Here is a 14320-nt window from a genome sequence, read left to right as displayed (position 1 = left end):
GTTTTATTTGTTCCGATGGCTCAATTATGTAGCTTGGAAAATATGAACAATATATTCTGAAAATTTCAGTGGGAACAAACAAAGTCCATCGCATCATACTGCAGTCACGTGCCCTTGGGCAAGGCACTTGACTCCTGGTGGGAATCTGAACTGCATGTCAGTGAATATGGCTCTCACATTAAGTATTTTTGACTGCTTATTTACCACTTAAAAAATGTTTATGTGGTAAATAACTTTTAATGGAAAGAAATGCAGAAATGTAAAAAAAAAACAAGATGGAAAAATGCATCATTTCTTAAAAAAAACAGAATAAGAAATCAAATAGGTCAGAAAATTATCTACACCGTGTTCCAAATTATTACGCAAATTGGATTAAAATGTCATAAAGATTACATTTGTTGTTGTGCTATTAAATTTATAGATGCTATTGTGTGTCAAGACTCTTTGAATCACTATAATTCATTTCAGAGAGCTGGTTGATTAGTTTGTCTGGTGAGCTCAATTAAAGGAAATCTACTGAAGAAGGATGTTCCACATTATTAAGCAGGCCACAGGTTTCAAGCAATATGGGAAAGAGAAAGGATCTCTGCTGACCTAAATCATCAGATAGTGTAGTGCCGTATGACAAGGTATGAAAACATTAGATATTTAACAAAAACTGAAGCGTTATCGTACTGTGAAGAGATTTGTGGCTGATTCAGAACAAAGATGGGTTTGTACAGATAAAGGCAAAATGAGGAAGGTTTCTGTTAGACAAATTCATCGGATTAAGAGAGCAACTGTTAAAATGCCCTTACAAAGCAGCAAACAGTTATTTGAAGCTGCTGGAGCCTCTGGAACCTCAAGGTGGAGGATCCTCCAGAGGCTTGCAGTGCATGAACCTACTATTGGGCCCCTAACCAGAGCTCACAAGCAGAAACGGTCGCAGTGGGCCCAGCCATACATGAAGATTCATTTTCAAACAGACTTGTTCAACCCTGCTGTGCAACCCTGGATGGTCCAGATGGACGCAGTGGTGGATTGGTGGTGGATGGCCACCAGGTCCCAACACGGCTGTGACATCATCTAGGAGGTGATGGATTCATGCCCCAGATATCCATTGCGCCACGCGACGCCTCACATTCTGTGCATGTAGTGCCTTTCTCCCCAATTTACCCGATTTATCTGCTGACTCCTCGCATTTTACTAGTGTCATGCAAAAGTTTTCACAGCCTTAATTGTTTTCCATGTTTTGCCATGCTACAATATAATCTTTAATATGTTTTCTGGAGATGTTGGCATCGGGGCCACTGGGCCAGGCCTCTATGGGAGTGTTTCTCAATTCCAGTCCTCACGCCCCCCATGCCCTGCATGTTTTAGGTGTTTCCCTTCTGCCACACACCTGGATTGATGGAGGCACATCTAAAACAGGCAGAGCAGGGGGGCCTGAGGCCTGGAATTGAGAAGCACTGCTCCATGGGGACTAAGCGAAATTTGGTTTTGTAGCCCTCTATATCTGCTATTAATGTGGATTGCTGAAAATCAACAGACGATTAGATAATTCACACAGCTGCTATAAACTCATTGCATCTCTGAATAAAGTCGTTTATGTTGTATCTTATATGCATATTGAATTAATTAAGCAATAAATTTGTTGTATTACCAGGAGCCGAAGCAGCTACAGCCATATAGGGCACCGCCATGGTAACATGTACATATATACTGCATATACAGTACAGACCAAAAGTTTGGACACACTTTCTCATTGAATTCAATGAGAAAGTGTGTCCAAACTTTTGGTCTGTACTGTATATATATACATATACATAATGTCATCTAGCAGTAAAAGTAAAAAAAAAAAAAAAAAGTATGCTCTGGAATTAAGACAGAGTACACGAACACATATTCATGACATGCTTTTATTAAACTAATTTATCTCCTATGTCATTCCAGTACCTAAAATTTAACTTTATACCAGGTGAGTCTCTCTCACCTGAGAATGGGCTGATTCTGTATCTTCAAATAATTGGAGAAGATTCATAAGATTCATAAGTCTCTCACAAGAGAGAGATTCCTTTGATGCATCAAAGAGTGATGTCATCACTGCTGATGTCACCGTTACCAATGGTACTGAACATTCTAAGGGTGCGTTCACATTAAACACGTTTTGAGCATCAGGAGAGTCTGGTTTACATTCAAAGTCTATGTGGAATGTTGGACGCCATGGACTCGCTTGACGCGTCAAACGGACTCTAGACACTCCAAACGCGCCACATCGGCCCTCGACTTTGAATGTTAACCAGATGCACCTGAACCTCAAAACGTGTTTGGTGTGAACGCACCACTATATGTCCAGTGTCATATTATGTCCATCATATTAGGACCAAAGCCTGATCCTAATATGATGACTCATTGCTTTGAGTCAAGGGTAACGTTTAGAGGTAAGATGTGTTTAGTTAATGTTAGGGTTAGGAATAGACTAGTATGGGTTTGTCTGGGTTAGGCAAAATCACAGCTACTAAATTGAAGGGAAATGAATACAAAGTTCTAATATGGGTCTAAATAGTTTTTGACAAATCTGTATAGCATTTTGTTTTCTAAATCATTCTATAAGTAATGATGATATAATCTTAGGTTGTATTTCTGCCAATTGCACAGCTGCAGTACATTAGTAGTCTAATGTGTTGAATGTGCTGAGACACATTCAACGCATTAGAAACCAATCGGAACCAAAGGTTTGCCTTTTGGTTCTGATTGGTTGTTTCTGGACAGCAGCAGAGTCAGAGGAATTTTCACAGATTCGCTGTCTCATTCACACCTTAGGACAATTTAGAGAGATCAATTATTTTTTTAGAAATTCTACCTGCTGCAGATTTTATATATAGGAAAGTTTAATTATGTTTATTTTGGTGTTTTTAACTCTGAAATTGATCTTGTGTTTTCTCCATTGATTTTTGAGTTAGGAATATTATTTGCCTGTGTCTGTTTTGATTTCCTAAATTTGTGTAAAGCATTGAATTTTCATAATGCCCAGTGTTGGCAAAACCTGGGTTTGGATAGTTACCTAGGTTAGTGCCACCTGGGTGTGGGTCGGCGTAAAGGCCGAGCCGGGCATAGATTACCCTTCAGGCCAACGCCAACATGAAGGCCCTCCATGCAACCAGTGGAGGTTGGTCGCATGTTTGACCTCCATGTTTGATTGGAGGTCTGTCTTTCCTCGGAAATCCCCCCTCCTTGATTGGAGGTCCGTCTTTCCTCGGACCTCCCTGATTGATTGGAGGTCCATCTTTCCTCGGACCTCCCTGCTTGATTGGAGGTCCATCTTTCCTCAGATCTCCCTTCTTGATTGGAGGTCCGTCTTTCCTCGGACCTCCCTGGTTGAGTGGAGGTCCATCTTTCCTCGAAAATCCCCGCTCCTTGATTGGAGGTCCGTCTTTCCTCGGACCTCCCTGATTGATTGGAGGTCCATCTTTCCTCAGAAATCCCCCCTCCTTGATTGGAGGTCCGTCTTTCCTCAGACCTCCCTGCTTGATTGGAGGTCCGTCTTTCCTCGGACCTCCCTGCTTGATTGGAGGTCCGTCTTTCCTCGGACCTCCCTGCTTGATTGGAGGTCCGTCTTTCCTTGCTCTCCTCTGTTTGCATGAAGCCTTCTGTTTGCAGGAGGACCTCTGGTTGGGTGGAGACTTTCAGATGGTTGTTTTCTAGAGAAAGTCTCAACTTCATCTTCAGGTCTGCAACCTGACCCTGCAAAGATTTCACTGTTTCCTCCTGTTCTTTGAATTTGGAAGCTTGCTCAGTATGACTTTGGAGCTGCTCCTCATATTTAAGTCTCACTCTGTATTCTTCAACCATTACATCTATCAGACCTTTATTGCGGGAGGCATATTTTTCAGCCTCCCTCTTGAAGTAATCCAGCTGTTGAAGAATGCTCTTGTCGGCTGTAGCTTTGGAAGAGCAAGAAACCTTTGATCCATCTTCACATTTGACTTGCAGGTGACGTTCTTTTTCCAAAATTTTTTGCAGTTTTTGAATTTCCTCCTGCTGTGATTTCACTTCAGCCTGACATGCAATCCTTCGGTCTCTTTCCTCATGCAGTTCAAAAATCTTATTCTGCAGTTCTTTTGTAAGATCGTCTACCTGCTTTGTGAGATCAATGACGTGTTGGCTTGTCTCTTCCACGTCTTCCACTAAGGGGGTGATCTCGAAGCCAGCAGAGGGAGTTGTTTTCTGCTCGACTTCCAATGATCTTGGACTCTCAAAGTCGCCGGAAGGACTTGGTTCCCCCTGGATCTCTGCCGATTCATCTTCCGGCTCACTGTCATCTTCAAAAACAATGACAGCGTCGTAGTCGACTTGGATGTTGAGGTCCATCATTGCGATCCATGAAAGCTCAGCTGGAAAAGCTTCATGTTCGCAAGTAATCTGTTGTTGCTTCATGTCTATATTCTGGTAAATTCTTGCTTCTCTGAAAGGCTCGTAATATCTGGAATCGATATCCCGCTCGTTTCGATTAATTTCGAACGTGCTCTGAAGAGTGATCTGTCGCGATAGAACTGAGGTACAGGTCTGAGAAAACACTGTCTGTGAGCTACATTCAAGAGAGAGATTCCTTTGTGGTATCATAGAGTGATGATATCACTGCTGATGTCATTGATACCATTGGAACTGAACATTCTATTGTACCCTGACGTAAAAAACATTTTGCTAGACAATGTCTAACATTGAGAAGTTTTCATTTTTAAATATTATGAAGCCAAAAAAAAAAAAAACACCTCAGAAATATACAGGGCCAAGCTCGAGAATCAACTCAAACCCAGTTTCACATAAATACAAGGAAGCTAGCATAAATGTTTGGCTGTTGAAGGGGACGGTTCAAGGTCGCTATCAAGCTAATTCTCTTTTAGCTAATTTTCTTGTCTCTTCTACCAAGAGATATGCAAACATACCTTTATCTTGGCTTTTTTCTATTCTTCCTCTTTTTCTCTCTCCCTGAAGAATAAGTTATTTTTGCGACATTGGTCAGAGCACAAAAATCAAACACCGATACACAACTGAGATCTAACGAACAGAATGTTTTGGGGGCGGTGCGTTTGCACTTTTGTAATTTCTTACGTCTACCAGAAGAGGGCAGCATCAGATTACTACACCATGCATGTTACTCAGCAAGTCAGCGCCTTTCATCAGTTATCAGTGGCTTTTATAAACGCATGGAAATTTGGAGGATTGACCTCTAGTCGTTCTGAAACATTCTGCAGTGAGTGAATAGATTTTGACCACATGCAGTAACATCTTGAACAAACAAATATCTGTTCTTTAGAAATTTCTACTGTTTTGGCTTTTTTTTTTTTTGCATTATGATTTCAGTTAGTCCTGCTTGGAAAAAGTAATTGATCCCATTGACAAATCTTGAAAAAAGAGTTTAAGTTCACCAGCCCACACAAAGACCTGATTTCTACCAGAATGGTCAAATTAACAAATCACTTACAGGCCATGTCTGATGTGAGGAAGCAGAGCAATAGATCACAAAAAGCACCAACTAACGCCCCAGCCTGAAGAGCGGTGAGCCGTCCTGGGAGTGGCTGGTCTGCCAAAATGACTCCAACAGTAGTGATGACTCATCCAGCAGGTCACAAAACAAACCAGAACAACAGCAGATCACACCAGTCCTCACTTGCCTCCGCTGAGGTAAGTGTTCAAGATTTAACCATGATAAAAAGAGTGGGCAAAAAAAAAAAAAGGCATCCTGGGAAAGTTCCAAACCCAAATCGTCTGCTGACTAAAAACACTCAAAGGCCAATCTCGTGTTTGCCAAAATATATCTTGGTGATCCCCAAGACTTTAGGGAAAATATTCTATAGATCAATAAGACAAAAATAGAAATCTTTTGTAAGGTGCATGCAGGGGCATCTGCTGTTACATATGCAACATTTCAGAAAAAGAGTACAATAGCTCCAGTTGAACGTGTTGGTTGGTCTGGAGGTGGCTCGCCGCCTCAGGACCTGGACAGCTAGCTCTAATTAATGACATTATGTCTTCAACCCTCTAGCAGGAAGTTACTGTTGAGGGTTGATCATTATACTGTTGCAGCAGTATAATGATCTAAACAGAGCACATCTGTTACTACACCTCTGACTGGCTCAAAAAGTGGGGTCAGGCTGGCCTGGTGTTTCCCAACCTTTGTCCTCAAGGCAGGTTTTTACGCTTTTCCCTGCTTCAACACACCTGATCGAGATAATTGCAGTTAATTAAAGCCTGTTAATCAGCCATCAATTGAATCCTGGGAAAAAGTTCATACATACAGGGCAGTAACATATGGGAGATGCTTCGAATAAGAAAGTTAAGAAAGCTGATGCTCTTTCCAGTAAATATTAGTATTTCCTGAATGGGAAGCTGCAGTCGCAGGTCAACTTCAGCCCTGCATTTACACACTATGTTTATGCTTGCTGTCACTTTGTGTTGCAGTAAATGCCAACAATTTATCTTGGTAGTTTTTTTGTTTTTTTCCAAGGAAAAAGTATGAGTCATGTGTCACGGAAACCATCTTAGGCATGCTAGTTATTAGCCTATCTAGAGCCAGCAGAGGAAGTAGGCTAGTGGACAACCACCAGCCTCTCCACACTTTACAGTCAGTTCCTTCTCATTTGTTGGCGCTAAGCAGATTTTATCTGCTTGAAATGCTAAGACTCACAACTGAATATAAACTTCCAAGATTAGTAATTAGCAGCAGTGGAGTTGAACATGTTTTTACTGAGGCTCTTTAAATGTGTATATATTTGAAATTTGAAATTGACATTTGTGACTATATGCAAAATAGACCAGCAAATATTGCGGCAAGCACATTGCGAGGTAGCGCAAAAGAAAAAAAAAATGTCCCCATTTTCCGTAGCGGGCTCCGTAGGAAACATTACAATTACAAGTTATCTAAAAATGGCATAACTGTCATATAGAATACAGCAGAAAAGCAAGTTGAAGCATGTTGTTGCACTATAACCAATTTTCTATGTCTTGTTGAGCAACAGTCATAGTTACAGTCTCCAGGAAATGAGAAGAAAAATATATAGGCCTCACTTTTCAGACTTAATTTTACGCTAAACTAAGATGTAGTTTAAAATTTGGATTCCTACTGTTTATGTTAATCATAAACAGTAATAATTACACTGAAGAATACCTACTTCTGTTTGGATGCATGTGGCTGTTTGTTTGCTTACTTGGCTCCTAACACAGCATCACAAATGTCGACAGCTGTAAAACATATTTCTCATCAGGTTTCCTATCACACACATTAGTTTGACTGCTAGATCTGGTGAGATTGCATTTTAGCATGAAGACACCTGAGCTGATAATAATATGATATTTTCCCACAAAGATCAAATGATCGGCTGCTATGGGTTATTAAACCATACTTAGAGGTTAAAGAGTTTTTCTTTCACTCTCTCCTGGGTCAAATTTGGACTGACCCTCCAAATCTTTAATTCTAAACCTTAGACCACTTTTAGTCCTGGCAGTTTCACCTGTAGTCTAAATTTGTGTGTCTAACTTGGGGACTAAAATTGAGTTTGGTCATTTTCTTTGAGAGCTAATCAGGGACTTCTAATACAGACTATTTAAAAATGTCACAACTGTGATATCTGGAAGTGACCTGAGACTTTTCTTGTTAAAATTATCCAACTCCTGAACAAACAGCTTTGACTTTGCATAAAGAAGGAATGCAGCAGGTTTCAGACTGTATGTATATTCCAATTTACGCTGAGAAAAGTTTTCTCCATGATTTTGACATTGCTGATGTTCTAATTTACTTAATATTGATCAATCAATCAATCAATCAATAAATGTCTGTAGTGGAAATCCTGGGACTGATTTATAAGTGGCATATGTATGTTGAGTGTTTAATCATAGCCATGCTTTTTGCATCTTTTCATAGCTAGTTTTAATCTGCACCAAGTAATCATTGCTTTATAAAAAACATTTTACACCAAGCAGTAGAGGTAAGACATCATTTACCACGTCGTGACGTCTCTTCATGGGATTGCAATTACAAATATGGCAAGTTCCAGGGTCAGATTTTGTATCATCACCTTCATATGCAAATTCTAATCCCAAATCTCCAAACTCTTTGGAGTTCTAATTATTGGTGTTCCATAGGCACCCTTCTGTACTGCAGGATGAATCCTGGGCGTGTTGACGCTCTCCAAACAAAGCCAGGCGCTGTCAGCGGTTCGCGCTGACGGCTCGCCGTCAGGATCAGGGCGCGGTCCTGGCAAGTGAGTAGTAGATTGAAGATTAGAGAACTTTTGTTTTTCAGAATGCATGTAAAAAAAAAAACTTTTATGTGGAGGATTAATTGCCATGCCTCATTTGCAAAGTCATCAAAATGTTTATTTTTTAAGGTCAAATCTGTTTGTACTAAAAGTCTGGGTAGCCGTTTGGAAGGCCCGAAGCACTAACACTGCAAATCCATCTGTATGTGACTCCCTTTTTTTAGATGGACCAGCCCAAACATGTGACTCAGGTGAAGTTATTAAAAAGTGCTGTTTTTCAGAAAGAAATATTATTAATCCTGACTCTTCATGAAGGATAAGCATAGTGCTGTCAGAAGCCTGGGGTTCATATTATCAATGGCATTCTTGTCTGATTGTTGAGTCCCTTCACACATGCCTGTGCACATTGACTCAGCTAGCGCTTCAGTGAACATGAAGGAGTTGCATGAAGCAGAAATTGTTCCAAATAAAATAAAAATGCTTCCTCCCTTAAGTCGTGATTTAACTTAAAACAAAAACAACAAATAAGAGTTTTATATATATATATATAAGTGGGATACAAAGCTGCTTGTCCCCGTCAGTTCAGACTTACCTAATGCAGTTATTACCGCCTGTTCATTTCTCTCATTACTGCCTGCAGGCAAAGCCAGGAGAGAGCAGGTTGAGGCAAAGCAGCGGCATAACTCACAAAGAATGAAACGGATCACATTTGACCGCCCTGCTAAAAAAAAAAAAAGAAAACGCCTCATAAAAGAGTAACCAGATCAGATTAAGTACTTGTTCCAGCCTGCTTTTCATGCGCACTGTCTCCATGCTGTACACGCTTGGAAACAAACCCAGGATGAGTGAAAACTGAAGATCATTCATCAATGAAAATCTCAGATTAGCACCAAATACCTTACGGATTATGGAACAAGGCAGTCGATCTAACTGCTGAAGACTGGGCAGGCTATGTTTTCCAGTATATGGATGTGTGAACAGATCATAAAGGTGCATCCTTTTCTAATTCATGCTGGTTCTTACTGTATTAAAAAAAAACAACAGATCATGACATCAAATGGTTCTGTGCTTTAAAGGCAATGGTCTATCTGGTTTTAAATATTAAGCAGCCTAAACTTGAACATTTTCCCACACAACTTTACAGTCACATTCAGTCACAAACTGGGAAAGCAGCCAGGCAGCCCAAGTATGTGTGAGGAGCAAAACGGGGCAGAAAAGCCACCTGTCATTTCACTTCCATCTTAACGCTAAAGAACAGGTTTAATGCATCGTCTTGATTTCACATAAGAGTTAACACGTCTAATTAAACATCAAAGTAATCCAGTCACTTTTTCACAGGGCCTGTGTTCAACAGACTGACATTTAACAGCTTTCCATTTCAGTCCAAATCTAATATTTTGTCACTATTTTATTCTTAATTTTATTATTATAATTATTATTATTTATTATTTTCTCTGATGTGTGTTTGAAGGAGAGCTGAAAGCGATCGAAGATGCTAACAGAGAAACGTACAGCGACACACCAAGCAACGGCAAAGTCAGTGCACACGTGCACTCATTCACAACAACATAACATGCATTTATATATATATATATATATATATATACACTGCTCAAAAAAATAAAGGGAACACTCAAATAACATCCTAGATCTGAATGAAAGAAATATTCTCATTGAATACTTTGTTCTGTACAAAGTTGAATGTGCTGATAACAAAATCACACAAAAATCATCAATGGAAATCAAATTTATTAACCAATGGAGGCCTGGATTTGGAGCCACACACAAAATTAAAGTGAAATAACACTACACGCTGATCCAACTTTAATGTAATGTCCTTAAAACAAGTCAAAATGAGGCTCAGTATTGTGTGTGGCCTCCACGTGCCTGTATGACCTCCCTACAACGCCTGGGCATGCTCCTGATGAGGTGGCGGATGGTCTCCTGAGGGATCTCCTCCCAGACCTGGACTAAAGCATCCGCCAACTCCTGGACAGTCTGTGGTGCAACGTGACGTTGGTGGATGGAGCGAGACATGATGTCCCAGATGTGCTCAATCGGATTCAGGTCTGGGGAACGGGCTGGCCAGTCCATAGCTTCAATGCCTTCATCTTGCAGGAACTGCTGACACACTCCAGCCACATGAGGTCTAGCATTGTCCTGCATTAGGAGGAACCCAGGGCCAACCGCACCAGCATATGGTCTCACAAGGGGTCTGAGGATCTCATCTCGGTATCTAATGGCAGTCAGGCTACCTCTGGCGAGCACATGGAGGGCTGTGCGGCCCTCCAAAGAAATGCCACCCCACACCATTACTGACCCACTGCCAAACCGGTCATGCTGAAGGATGTTGCAGGCAGCAGACCGCTCTCCACGGCGTCTCCAGACTCTGTCACGTCTGTCACATGTGCTCAGTGTGAACCTGCTTTCATCTGTGAAGAGCACAAGGCGCCAGTGGCGAATTTGCCAATCCTGGTGTTCGCTGGCAAATGCCAAGCGTCCTGCACGGTGTTGGGCTGTGAGCACAACCCCCATCTGTGGACGTCGGGCCCTCATACCATCCTCATGGAGTCGGTTTCTAACCGTTTGTGCAGACACATGCACATTTGTGGCCTGCTGGAGGTCATTTTGCAGGGCTCTGGCAGTACTCCTCCTGTTCCTTCTTGCACAAAGGCAGAGGTAGCGGTCCTGCTGCTGGGTTGTTGCCCTCCTACGGCCTCCTCCACGTCTCCTGGTGTACTGGCCTGTCTCCTGGTAGCGCCTCCAGCCTCTGGACACTACGCTGACAGACACAGCAAACCTTCTTGCCACAGCTCGCATTGATGTGCCATCCTGGATGAGCTGCACTACCTGAGCCACTTGTGTGGGTTGTGGAGTCCGTCTCATGCTACCACGAGTGTGAAAGCACCACCAACATTCAAAACTGACCAAAACATCAGCCAGACAGCATAGGTACTGAGAAGTGGTCTGTGGTCCCAACTGCAGAACCACTCCTTTATTGAGTGTGTCTTGCTAATTGCCAATAATTTCCACCTGTTGTCTATTCCATTTGCACAACAGCAGGTGAAATTGATTGTCAATCAGTGTTGCTTCCTAAGTGGACAGTTTGATTTCACAGAAGTTTGATTTACTTGGAGTTATATTGTGTTGTTTAAGTGTTCCCTTTATTTTTTTGAGCAGTGTAAAAATAAATATACACATACATATTACCTTTAGAGTGAAGATAATAGAGTAAACATTGCAGAAACAAAATCTTACCAAGTGTTTCTAGTTTCTAGTTCAAATACCAAGTAAACTTGAAATAAGACAAAACTAACTTACAAGTTACTTTTCAGTAAGATATAGTAGATATATAGTATATATGTATATTGATTTAAGTCAGTAATTCCTTAATATTGATTAAAAAGTACTAGACTAGATTCTTTCACCAATAACATTGGAAATTTGTCTTGCAAATTAAATAATTTGTTAATTCGAGGAAGTAATTTCTTTCAATATTAAGGCATTATTGACTTTAAACTAGCTCCTATATCTAGCTGAAAAGTAACTTGTAAGTTAGTTTTGTCTTATATCAGGTGTAGTAAGGTATTTGCACTAGAAACTACACACACACACACACGCAAATTAAGTTTAACCCTTCATTCCATCTCCATCCTTACCAGGGACTGGTAAGGAGGGACTGGGTTGAAATATTTTGGGAAAGAGGCCAAAAGTTCAGCACAGCGTTTTTGACTTACCCTGCTACAAAATATTAATATCACTTTGGCGTTCCAGATGTATATCGCAATAAAGTTGTGGTTGGAACAACCACTTCAAAGAGGGAATCAGTGGTACAAAGCTAACCTGTCGTTTTGTTTTTGAATCATACATTTCACAATTAGTCACAATACAAGTACCCCACAAACTTTTTTTCTGGCACCAGTTACATTTTCACAAGGTTTTTTTGTTGTGTGTGTTGTGTTGTGTTGGGAACTGATGGTCTGATGGGACACACCTCTGATTCCCCACTGTCTGACAGTGACATTTGCTGCACTCCTCCTGAGCGTCACATTAGAACGCAGGAGGGTTAATAGAATCAAAAGTGGGCCAAACTGCTCTACAGCGCCCCCTGTCATTAGGTAGGCTGAACCATACATCGCAGAGATCTGAGACCTCCGTCCCTCTCTTCCAAAATTGGAGAAAAAGTCTCTTGGAGGTATGTCTTAGGTCAAAGAGCAACTTTTGTTTGCTAGCTAGCAGGTAGCTAGGATGTAGAGAGTGAGAAACAGAAAGCTGCTGCCAAGTGTCACAAAAAGACCACAGAATATTCACAGGTTTGGTCCCCTGAAAAAAAAGAAGTATTTTTGTACATTTCTGTTGTAATATACTGTAGTTCTTCAATTTCATTCATAATGATCTTTAAATGGTCTTAAAAATCTTAAACCTCCCATGTGGAGGAGCTAACGTATCTTAGGGTCTTGATGCTTTTCTTCAGCTTTTCTTCTTGCCACTCTTCCAAACATGATGGTGTTTCTTCACCAAACCTCTGAGGCCTTCACAGAACAGCTGGATTTGGACTGAGGTTAATCAGAACAAGACGGACTGAGTTTGCTAATCCTGTAACCTTTGAAAGCAGTTGGTTGCACTGGATTGGAGGCCTTTTGAGAAAGGAGAACTGTCACGATCTGTGTTTTTCTGTGTATTTATTTTGAGTTTTCTGTGTCTCTGAGTCTCCTGGTTGTCCTGTCTCCCCTTGATTATTCCCAGGCGTGTCTCGTTCCCTGATTACCTCCTGTGTATTTAATGTCACCTGTGTCTCAGCGTCTCTGAGATGTCCTTGTCGTCTTATTTTGTGTCTGTTCTGCCATGAGTCTCATTCAGTCCATTCGTACTCTCTGTTGCTACCTGTGTTGAGCCTTAGTTTCCGCTCAGCAGTGCTGCCAGCGATTTGGACTTGTGTATCTTCGTTGTGTTCAGTTTCCTTGAGTTATTCTTCATTTAAACCTTCATTATTCATTTTACCTGGGTCTTCTAGCGTCTGCCTCACCGCCACTTCACCCCACATCATGACAAGAACGGTCTGGTGTTTGATTATTGTTTGCTGGATTCATTCCATGTCGGTGTGTTAATAGGCAAATTCTGTATTTGTAAAGGTGTGTAGCAATTACTTAGGGCAATGGATGCCAAATATTTCACAGGTGATTTGTCTTTCACTTTGAAACCATCAAATGCCTTCGTAGAGGTCATGCTTCCATGCAAATGAACAGCACTCGTCTGTCATGTGAAGATATAAATAGTGAGTGAATCTGGGGAAAATATAATCCACAGATGTCTTCTGATTCAACCAAGTCAAACAAACTATCATACATCAGTATGTGAAGTACCTTCAGGCTTGAAACTAAACATGTGAAAATGTTTTTCAGCTCCTAGCTGATGCAGGCAGTTTCAGGCTGTCATGTCTTTGAATACAGGAGGTCAGCTGCAGATCACTTTCAGGCTCACATGCTTGTACTTTAAACGCTGTGAAAAGTTCTGAAAAACTGTCAAAAATTCAGTCACAAACATCAGTACACAGTTCCTCATGGATCTATGCAACTGAAACCAGGTGAATATTCACTGAATCAAAGGCAACTGACATGTTTGTTTCTGTCTGACCTTAAATCAGACTAAACATAACTTGAGGAAGATTGTTTTATTTTTATTTTGTTTCGACTTTTACATAGCTTTCTTCAATATTTGGTGGAAATGTTGTTCAATTGTTCCAAACAGTTAAAATTTGCTTCCACAAGCTTCTCACAATAGTTAATGGAACTCTAGCCTGTTCTTTCCTACAGAATTAGGATAACTCGGCTCTCACACACCTTTTTCGCTCTGCACACAAATTTGCAATGGCCACTTTGTAACTGATTTGGTGTCTCTTTAAAAGAAAGACCTGTTTGTGCCCAAACTTTAACTTCCAGGTTGATGTCAAGATGTTGCTTCGACATTTCCATGAAATGTTCTCTCTTCATGATGCCATCTGTTCTGTAAAGAGCCCCTACATCAAAACACATTCTGCCACACCCTAACCTCCCAGTTGGGGTGGCGTTTTCTAGCTTACAACC

At 41.0% G+C, this 14320-nt stretch overlaps 1 long non-coding RNA gene across 1 annotated transcript in view; it reads right to left on the bottom strand.

Annotated features, from left to right (window-relative positions):
• Positions 1 to 14320, bottom strand: part of LOC116720590 (uncharacterized) — a 957300-nt gene that overhangs the window by 424757 nt on the left and 518223 nt on the right. The window lies entirely within an intron of this gene.

Source organism: Xiphophorus hellerii, chromosome 1, assembly GCF_003331165.1.
Source record: "Xiphophorus hellerii strain 12219 chromosome 1, Xiphophorus_hellerii-4.1, whole genome shotgun sequence".
NCBI classification, from domain to species: Eukaryota; Metazoa; Chordata; class Actinopteri; order Cyprinodontiformes; family Poeciliidae; genus Xiphophorus; species Xiphophorus hellerii.
The sequence above is the reverse complement of the archived record's forward strand: the minus strand, read 5'-3'. Positions and strand labels throughout refer to the sequence as shown.